We start from the raw sequence: 10819 nt of genomic DNA on the forward strand, positions 1-10819 counted from the left end.
TGCTCGATAGAAATGTGTTGAATAAATCAATCCTAATTTTATAGATGAGGACAGTGAGGCTTAGAGACATTAAGCCATTTGCCCAAGATCAACAAGTAAATGCAGAGCTGGGATTCAAATGCAAACAGTCGGCTTGAGGAGGCCACAGCTTGGGCCCCTGCACTATGTTGCCCCTTGGTTTGAAGGCCCAGAGCTGGGGTCACAACATTAAGTGCCCACAAATGTATCCAGATATTCGTCGCTCTGTGGAAATACGAGCATAGTGTTAATAGATTTTTTTTTTCAGAGAAGTTAGGAATCCAAAAAATTTTTTTTTAATGTATTTATTTTATTTATTTATTTTTGGCTGTGTTGGGTCTTCGTTGCTGCGCACGGGCTTTCTCTAATTGCGGCGAGCGGGGGCTACTCTTCGTTGCGGTGTGCAGGCTTCTCATTGTGGTGGCTTCTCTTGTTGCGGAGCACGGGCTCTAGGCACGCAGGCTTCAGTAGTTGCAGCACGTGGGCTCAGTAGTTGTGGCTCGCGGGCTCTAGAGCGCAGACTCAGCAGTTGTGGCGCACGAGCTTAGTTGCTCCGCGGCATGTGGCATCTTCCCGGACCAGGGCTCGAACCCGTGTCCCCTGCATTGACAGGCGGATTCTCAACCACTGTGCCACCAGAGAAGCCCTAGGAATCCAAAATTTTATATGAGTTGTATCCATTTTTAAACATTAGTATCTGTTTCAAAATATGACTGAGCACTGCTCACAACAAACATTTCCGGGGACAGCTTCAACCCATGAGCTGCTGTGTGTGACCTCTGACCTAGACGTTCTGGGTTAGCTCTCACAGCTGATCAGGACCAGGGAGAGAATTTCACACTGACAAAATGGCCCAGAAATCGGAGGTAGCTCCACTCCAGAATACCTATGTCACATAAGCTTTCCTTTCCAGCTGCCACATGGGAAGCCAACCCTTGTCTGTAACCCCAATAAATCTCAGGCCTGCACACAGCCTTGTCCCCATAGAGCATCCCATTTTGGAGAAGCAGAATCCAATAACCAAAATTAATTCCCAATAATGCCAAATGTCACTGCAATCCTTGAAGAGTGTTGAAGGAGGTTCACTCTCATACTTTGCTAGTGGGGATGTGTACTGAGTTGAATAGTGTTTTCCAAAAGTTCATATCCACCTGGAATCTGTGAATATGACCTTATTTGGAAATAAAGTCTTTGGAGCTCTAATAAAATTAAAATGAAGCCATATTGGATTAGGATGGGCCCTAATCCAATAAACAGTGTCCTAATAAGAAGAGGGAAACTTGGATATGACACAGACAGAGGGAAGACAGCCACATGAAGATGGAAGCAGAGGCTGGAGTGATGCATCTACAAGCCAAGGAACACCTAGGGTTGCTGGTTAACAGCCAGAAGCTAGAAGAGGCAAGGAAGGATTCTTTCCTAGAGGCCTCAGAGGGACCATGTCTTGCCGACCCCTTGATTTCAGGCTTCTAGCCTCCAGAACTGTGAAACAATAAATTTTTGTTGTTTTAGTTTATGGTACTTTGTACAGCAGCCCTAGGAAACTAACACAGGGTGTAAACTGGTACGACGTACAAGAGAGGCAGCTTGGCAGCATCAAAATGGGAAGTACACATGCCCTTTGACCCCTCCCTCTTGTGCAGATAGATCTGTAGGTTCAGTTCTACATGTTGGAACACTGCAGCATTGTAACAGAAAACACTTGGAAACAACCCACGTGTTTACTGATAGGGGACTAGTCAGTCAATCATGGTAGATTTACACACTGGGATACTATGTAAAAGAATGAGAAAGCGCTTTATGTACTGATCCGAACTGATCTCCAAGTTAAATTGTTAGGTGAAAAGGTGCAAGGTGCACAACACTATGACTACCTTTAAACCACTTGTGTAAAAAGAAGAATAGTTATGGACATTGCTGGTATATTCATCAAATCTCTGTTGACTTCGGTTGCCTTTGGGGAGGGCACTGGGGACTGGGTATATGGGTGGGGGTGGGAGGGACCCTTGCACCACATGCTCTCTCACCCATTTTGAATTTTGAACGGTGTGAATGTATTACATTTTTAAAAATAATTAATCTTAAAAATTTTTAAATAATATAATTGATTGAATACACAATAAATAGGGGAGAAGAGACAAATCTCCCTTTCAGAAGAATTTTAATTAATAAATACTGAAGGATTGAGAGAAAGGGAAATCTCCCTAAGCACACTACAGTAATCATTGCTGCAGTTGAAACCCACCAATGAATGCTAAAATGAACAGGTAAAACTTTAAGGTGAAACAGTAGATTTGTGTCGTTTCAAATTATCTTCCCTCCAGATATTTATTAACTTCCATGGGGGGTTTAACACATGCCCACAGCTCCTTTGATGTTCCACCCTCCAGGCCGTGAAGCTTAGTTCCCCTCCCCTTGAGTGTGAGCTGGACTTGGCAACTTGCTTTCTGAATGTGGAAAGGGAAAAAGAGTGACTTCACAGTGGAGAAATCTGGCAGGCACTACCTTAAGCAAATGATCAAGTTTAGCATCTCCAATAACAAGTTTAGTTGATTTTATGGACCCCTGAAGTGATGTGATGAGAAGCACACCTCACCTGTGTGGTGTTCTTCCTCCAAATCCTTAACCTCAGCCTAATCACGGGAAAACCCAAATTGACGGACATTCTACAAAACATGTGACAAGCACTCTTCAAAAGTGTCAAGGTCACAAAAACAAGGAAAGGCCAAGAAACTGTCACCGATTGCAAGAGAGCAAGAAGACATGGCTAAAGTGTATATAGAAACTTTCGGTACTGTCTGCCACTCTTCTTTCTATAAATCTAAAAAAATTATTTTCTTTAAAAAGTTAAAAAAATAATACAATTGTTCTGGTCAAGACGGAGTAACAGGAATCAGGTTCACTCTTCCACCTGGAAGAACTAAGGAACGGACCAGGAAACCAATGCAGAGAGGGGCCTTACGATCACCCCAGCTGACCTCACTGAGAGAGTTTCCAGGCCGCGGCATAGATTTCCATTCTCTGTCTCGATAAGTGAAGAAACAATTAGACAGAAAATCAGGAGGGGTATGGAAGACTTGAACAACACTATCAACCACCTTGACCTGATTGACATTTGTAGGGTGCGCCACCCAACAACACCAGAATACACAAGGCTTTGGGCTTCAGGGGCTCCTGAAGACCCAAGGGGCACACGGGGGCCCAAAATAGACTCAGAGCCCACAGCTGCCTCAAGGGTGCCTTCTAATGTTCCTGCAAGGTGATGGCAGCTCAGCTTGACAGCTTCCCTCTACCTGCGGGAAGCTGTTTCCACCAGCCTGCGTGCCCTCTCCTCTCTGAGGTGAGGAGATCTGGGAGAGGGAGGGAGGCTGATGGGCAGGGTCCACCTCTTTTTATCCCAGAGCCTGAGCGCCCAATGCATCACCACCCAGAGGCTGCCCCTCCCTCCTGAGGGCTTGCCTCCCCTCCCCCATCCCCGCTGGGGGTGGGCGGGTGTCTAGGTTATTTCTCAAGCCCAGATTCAAGGGAGCTCCTCCACCTCACACCCTACTGGATCAAAGAAGGGGTGACCTGGGGACACAGCCTGCCTCTGGCGGCGCTGTGCCAGGGCAGGGAGCTGAGATGCCCCAGGGTGAGAGAGAGAAACAAAGGGATATTCATATCGATGGGGAGGTGTTAGCGGAGGTGGGATGAGAGACAGCCCGCCGTGGGGCGTCCAGAAGGCAGGCGTTCAGCAGCAGTCATGCCCCAAACTCTTCATCCCAAATCAAGAGTGGGCTGTGAGTGAGGCAGTCTGCTGGGGTTCAGGTTTCTGTGTGAGCCTGAGCCTTTCTTAACCTGTAGGTTTCTTTGTCTCTAAAATAGGGACAAGGATACCAATCCCTTGAGATTGTTTGAAGACTTAAGGAGCTTACAGTCGTGCCTGACACCTAGAAGTGCCCGATAAATGCTAGCTGTTGTCAGGGAAGAGGGCAAATCTGAAGTTTAGAGTCAGCTGGCAATGCGCAGGTTCTAATTAGGGATGACTCAGACATGGTCCTGTCCTCCAGGGACTCATAATCTGGAGGACAGGACAGTCTTTGTAGGCAGACAATGGCGGTATAATAGAGCTAGTGCTGTAACTGAAGGACGAGGAATGTATCACAGGACAGACGCAGGGAGATTCAAAGAACAGCACACACTGCACTTGCCTGTGCCAGGCTCTGTACTCACCACTTCACATTAACTAACTCTTTTGGTCCTCAGACCTCTCTAAGGTGGTTGCCACTACCTCCAGTTCCCAGAAAAGGAAACCAGGCGCAGAGAGTTGAAGCATCCTGCCCAAGGTCGCACAGGTGAGATTTGAACCCCAACAGCCCAGCTCCAGAATGCCCCATAACACTGACATCCATAGCTGCAGAAGTGACCCAATCCCCACAGACTCTACCAGTTAACCAACCTGGTAAGGGATGGGTTTGTACTCATAACCCCTCACAGGTCCACAGACACGGGCAAGCATGTGTGTGTCTACCCAGATAAACACCAATTCCTGCTGTGACGGGTAATCAGAAAATCCTCTGAAAACCACCCAGGAATGGTGTGCATTATTGGAAAAAATAATCAGCCCAAATGGCCTCACAGACACATGTGTCCATATGTACACTGGTGGGCCCATACACAAGCCCTTGAATAAACATGTTGCATGAGTGGGTACACACCAATATACACTCATGTGCACTCCCAACAGGCTGTAAGTTATTACGATGGCATCCTGTAGATACACTGACACACTCTGTGTATATGCACTTATTCTACTATTGATTTTTTTTAGCTGTCATGTCTATTGAGCATCTACTATGTGTAAGTAAGTAAAGATAAGGCTCAGAGAAGTGAGGTGTCTTGCCCAAGGTCACACAGCTACTAAATAGCTGGGATTCAAACCCTGGTCTTGTGATACTAGGAAGTGGAGTTTCTTGCCACTGCTGTGCAGCTGTGTTCATGAGTGAACAGATGTGCTGTGGTGGGATTCCTACATGGACACCCCCTGTGACCTTGGACACATCACGTTCTGTTCCAGGGCACACCGTCACACGTCTGTTCACAGGTGTGCTCCATGGGTGTGTGTGGTGATGGGCCCAGTGACTCTGGTCCTGCTCCAAGTCTCAGCCTGGGTTGATGTCAACCGAGGGCTGTGAGCTTCCAGTCTCAGCTTCGCCAAGCCCCAGAGCACATGATTCAAAGCCAAACCCTGGGCATCAGGCCATCAGGAGCCTGATGATGGAAGAACTTATAGGGTTTCATAAGCATCTGGCCTGGGACGTGTGGTCAGGGCAGGGAGAAGGAGGGAGGAAAACAGAATGTCCACTGGGTGTGCACCCAGGCAGGGTCCAGGACCGGGTTTGGCAGGAGAAGAGCTGCCAGGACTTGGCATCTAATGGGCACTTCGTGGATGCAGGCTGTGGGAGGGAGGGAGGAAAGGGTGAGGGAGGGAGCAGCTCTGCCCCATCCTGGAGGCCCCGAGTGAGTGACTGAGTGAGTGAAGGAAAGGGTAATAAGTTAATGATGGAAAGAGGAAGGGAATGAATTTATCATCTCCACAATTCTTGAGCGCCTCCCCTGGGCTGGGCTTGGGCTGGGCACTGGGATGCTCCGTGAACAGGGCGGACACAGTCCTGCCTTGCAAGGCTGAGCGCTCCCGTGAGGCCAGTCAGGCCAGGGGACTGGGAGGACCCTTGACCCTCAGAGTGGCTCAGCCAGTGTGAGCAGTCCTCAGCGTGCTGGGGGAGCAAGAGGGTGCAAGAGAGTTTGTGTGTGCGCACGCATATGCACCAGCGCCTGGAAGCCTGGTGTCTGCCGATTCGTATGTCCCGTGAGCACAAGTTCAGCCTCCTCCTTCTTCCCCTCCCAGGCCTCCACCTGCCCCTGTCCTGCCTACATCGAAGCTGCTCCCTCCTTCCAATCAGCCTGCACCCTGGACCCCAGGGCTAAAGACCTCCCAGCAGAGAGACCCCCAGTGGCCCTCAGCGCCAACCTCTCTACCAGGAGTCCCAGAGTTGTGAGGAACACATGCAGCACAAAACCACCTCCCTAGTGCCATGTGCAAGGGGTGTGCCCAGGCGTGTGCCCCACATCCCAAGCACCGGAAATGCTCCAGGGAGGCCCAAACAGGTGTGCGAATGACACCTTGGCCACTGAGCCCCCATTCTTGGCACAAGAGCTGTGCTAAGTGCTTTGGAGACACACTGACCAGCCGAGTGACCTTAGGCATGTCAGACTCTGTGATCCTCAGCTTCTAATTTAAAAAATAGGTTGATAATAACCACTTCCAATCTTATCTCAATACATGATGATTATTTTTCCTCGGTCCTTGTCTTCCCAGCTATACTGTCTATTCCTCAACAGCAGCCACTGGGTCTCATATCCCTGTTTCTCCCATGATGCAGCATCACACGGGACTCAAGTAAATAGTCAGTGTAAGGATGGCTCAGTGAAGTTGTTTATTCCTCATAAATAATCATGTTAGCCCCTAGCATTTACATAATGATAATAACCAGCAGTATTGAGTTTTATTACATGTCAGGCATTGTACTTGAGCACTTTGCATTCATTCATTCAATAGTTATTAATTGAACACCTAGTAGGTGCCAGGTTGTGTGCTAGACACGGGGGTGCGGCATCCCTGCCCTCAGGGTTCTTCCTTTCTGGTGGGGGCAGGAGGGACAGACAATTTAATACACAGAGATCATTTCAAGCCTTAACAAGTGCTATGAATAAAATAAGGTGGAGTTATGGCTTAGAGACAGACCGCGGGAACTGGGGTGGTGCGCGGTACTTTGTGAGTGGTCAGGGAGGGCCTCTCGAGGAGGTGACATTTGACCTGAGACCTGAAGGAGGAGAAGGAGGAGCCTGGGAAAGTTCCAGGCAAATGGAACAGCCAAGGCAAAGGCCTTGGCTCAGAGTTTCTCGCTACTCCCCCGTGTATGAACATCACAGCATTTTTTGTTACAGCAAAAGACTGGAAATAATGACATGTTCATTCACAAGAGATGGTTGCAGTAAACTAGTACATCCCCACAACAGAATATTACAAAGCTGAAAAAAAAAAAAAAGAACAACTTTCTGAACTGATGAGGAATAATCCCCAAGACAAATTGTTAAATAGGAAGAAAAAAAGTAACCTGAAGGACTGAATGTATGCCCCCATCTGTGTAAAAAGGGGAAAATAGTCATAACTTATGTCTTAAAGGAAACAAGAAAATTGGTTGCCTGCAAAAAGAGGAGAAAGGAATGGGAGGGTGACTTTTCAAGTACGACCCCTTGTACCTTTTGAATTTTGAGCCAAAATGTAAATAAATAAAAATATTTTCAAATCTGTCCTCTTGAAAATGCCATGTTCTCACACATTTCCTTCTCCCAGTTAAATTCCATCCCCCGGACAGATCCTGGAAGAGAAAAAACCTGTCTCAACCTGTCTGCCAAGACAGGAAGCCCAGATGTGAATCCTGGTTCCCTTGCTGGCCCATCGGGTGACCTCAGGCAAGACACCTCCTCTCTCTGGTTTATATTAGATGACACCCAGATATTGCCCCAGCTCTGGCATTCTGTGCCCTCCTGCTAGACCAAGCACCTGGAGGGCAGGCACCCTGTTTTCTTGCTCTTTAACCCATTCAATTAACTTAAACTGAGTAGCTACCATCGCCAGATTCTGGGTTCTCCATTTCTTTCCCTCCACCCCACATTCCAGTGCCTGGCATGGGAGTTGGTACCCTGTAGAGGTTCAGGACAAACATCTTAGCTTATGAATAAGGAATGGATGTTTGGGCAGATGCATGGTGAATGGTGGATGGACAAGTAGATGGTAGATGGTGGTTGAATGGATTTATGAATAAATGGTAGATGGATGGATCTTTAAGACAACAGCCTTCCCTTGATCCTGCAGTCTTCCCCACAGCTACCGTTCATTTTTTACTCTACTTTGTAGCAAAGGTTTTTTTGAAAAAAATTGTCTGTACTCACTGTCTCTGATTCCTCTTCTCTCTTAAATCTATTTGGATCATACTTCTACCTGCCCACCCCATCCCCATTGAAACTGCTCTTGTCAAGGCCACCTAGTTACCAAATTCAATGCTCAATTCTCAACCTTCATCTTCTTGACTGATCGATAGCTTTTGACACAGTTGAACACTCCCTGCTCCTTGATATACCTTTTTTCTTCACTTAGCATCCAGGCCTCTACACTCTCCTGGCTGTCAGAAGGACACTCCTCACGGGTCACTCCTTGGCTTCTCCCCAACCCTGCCTGCTGGAGTGGTCCAGGACTCAGTCGCTGCTGCTCTCATCCAGCCTCATGTCCATGACTGCAGATCTATAGCTTCAGCTCATATCTCTCCCCTGAACTCCAGTGCCTACATCCAACTGCCTACCCAAAAGCTCCTCTACAATGTCTAAAAGACATCTCAAACTCAGCACAACCAAAGCTGAATCTCTGGTTTTCCCCCGAACACCTTGCTCATCTCACCTGATAGCAGCTCCATACTTGCAGTTGTTGAGGCCAAGAAAGCTTGGGGGCATCCTTGACAAACCATTTCCCCTCACATTCCACATCTGAAACATCAGCAAGCCTGTTGCTTTAAAATATACCCAGAATCAAATCACATCTCACCACCTGCATAGCTACTGCCCTGCTCTGAGCCACCAGAGTTCTTCAACAGAATTATTGCAACACTGCTCCTCTCTCTCCAGAGTCTTTTCAAAGGCCTCCAAAGCCCCAGATGGTCTGAACACTCATTTACCTCTCTGACCTCATCTACCACCACCTCCCTTCACTTGCTCCACTCCAGCCATACCAAACAGGCTTCCCCTTGGAGACTTTGCATAAGCCATTCCCCCTGCCTGAACAATGTGTCCTCCAGACAGTCTCATGGCATCCACTGGACCACCCTACCTACTGCTTACCTCCACCCTGCCCTCCTGATCCTCTTTCCCCACTCTTTTCCTTTTTTTTCTTTTTTTTTACTTTTTCCCCCTAGCACCTATCACCCTCTAACATACCCTAATACTTTAAGTATGTCTTATGTTAATTATTTCTTGCATATTTTCTTTCTACTGGGATGTAAGCATTTTTTTGTTATTACATCATCTGTTACATCAGATATATACATGTTATTTTCTCTGCAGTATTTCCAGCCTTTAGGACAGTGTTTGGCAGGTAGTAGGTACTCAATAAATATTTGTTGAATGAATATATAAATGGTTTGATTGATGCTGGAGAGATATATAGGTGGTGGGAGTTTGGATGGGTGATGGTTGAATGGAGCATAGATGGAAGAATAGAGAGATGGTAGGAGAAAGTTGAATGGATAAACAGTGGGGAATGGGTTACACATGAATGGTAAATGGATAGATGAGGGATGAATAAATAGGTGGAGGGATTTAATTCATTCAGCTACTATTTACTGAGTAGTTACCATGTGTCAGGCACTATACCAAGTACTGGAGATATGCTGGTGAGCCAAACCAGCAGGTGCCTACCCTAAGGGGGCTTACAGCTTAGTGGGGGAGACAGATATATATATATATATATATAATTATGTATAATAAAATATATGTATAATTCCAAATTATAATATGTGCTATGAAGGGAAAGAACAGGATGCTCTGAGAGAGAAAAATATGGATGAGCAATGGAAAAATGGTCAATAAATGGGAAGATGGAGGTAGATAGGACTTGGGCTGAGTTGCTTTATATTAATGGTCCCAGCCTGCCAGGCACACCATCTGTTTCCAGACCCAGGGCCTCCCCACACCCCACCTGTATCTCTAACCTCAGAGACACTGTCCTCTCTCTCCCTGCACTGACTCAGCACCTGCCCAGCCCCTCCCCAGTGCCTGCCTGACTCCACATCCAGCCCCCACCCTGCTGAGTCACAGCCTTGGGCTAGTCAGAGGACAGCTCCATGGGGCCCCCAGTTCAACCCAGCCCCTTGGTCATCCTCATCCTCGGAGGGGGTAAGATGCCCACAAGGGAGGCCGGCAGGTGCCAAGCTCTTGATGCCTGGGCCTGAGCGCAGCTCCTGGTTCTCAGGAGAGTATCTCTGACCAGGCCTGAGGTGAGAGTTGGGCTTATGTGGGGACTGGGGTCAAGGGTAGTGGATTAGAGCTGAGTCTGTCTGCAGGACTATACCTCAGTCAGGAGCTGGCCTTGGAATTTAGGTCAGGGGTCAAGATGGGAGAAGGTGGGTGCCCCGTCAGCGACCAAGTCAGCACTCAGCCTGGGACCAGGGTCAGGATCTAGCCATGGCTGTGGGCAGTGATCAGGGCTCAGGCTACAGCTGAAGGTTCAGGTCAGGGTTTAGTCAGAGTCCCCAGTCAGGGAATAGGGCTCAGTCTATGACCAGTAAGGATCAGGGCTCAGTCAGTGTCCAGGGCACTGGCCTAATCTCCTCTTTGTCCAGGGAGGGGCTGAGTGGGTGGGTTGACCTGGACTGGTTGAGGAGCAGTTTCCAGCCTAATTTCCATCACCCGGAGGGATGAGCAGCACCTGCCCCAAACCCTCCCCTCCGTCCTCTGGCCCTGGCTAGGTCAGGCCCCAGGGGCCAAGTCTGGCTCAGTGTCTCCAACAAGGCCTAACCATCCTCACTCTGGTACCCCGGGGGCCCCAGGCTAGGGGTGGGGTGGGGGTAGGGCTGTGGGGCAGGGCTCTACGCCTGACCCAGGAGGGCGCCTTGCGCAAGGCTTTCTGATGCAACTGGCTGCTGGCTGAACACCTGGGCACCCCCCACTCCACACCCTGCAAGCTTTTCGCAGAAAGGGAAGGGCCAGG

The sequence above is a fragment of the Balaenoptera borealis genome (genome assembly GCF_965194805.1).
Source record: "Balaenoptera borealis genome assembly, chromosome: 16".
Taxonomy (NCBI): domain Eukaryota; kingdom Metazoa; phylum Chordata; class Mammalia; order Artiodactyla; family Balaenopteridae; genus Balaenoptera; species Balaenoptera borealis.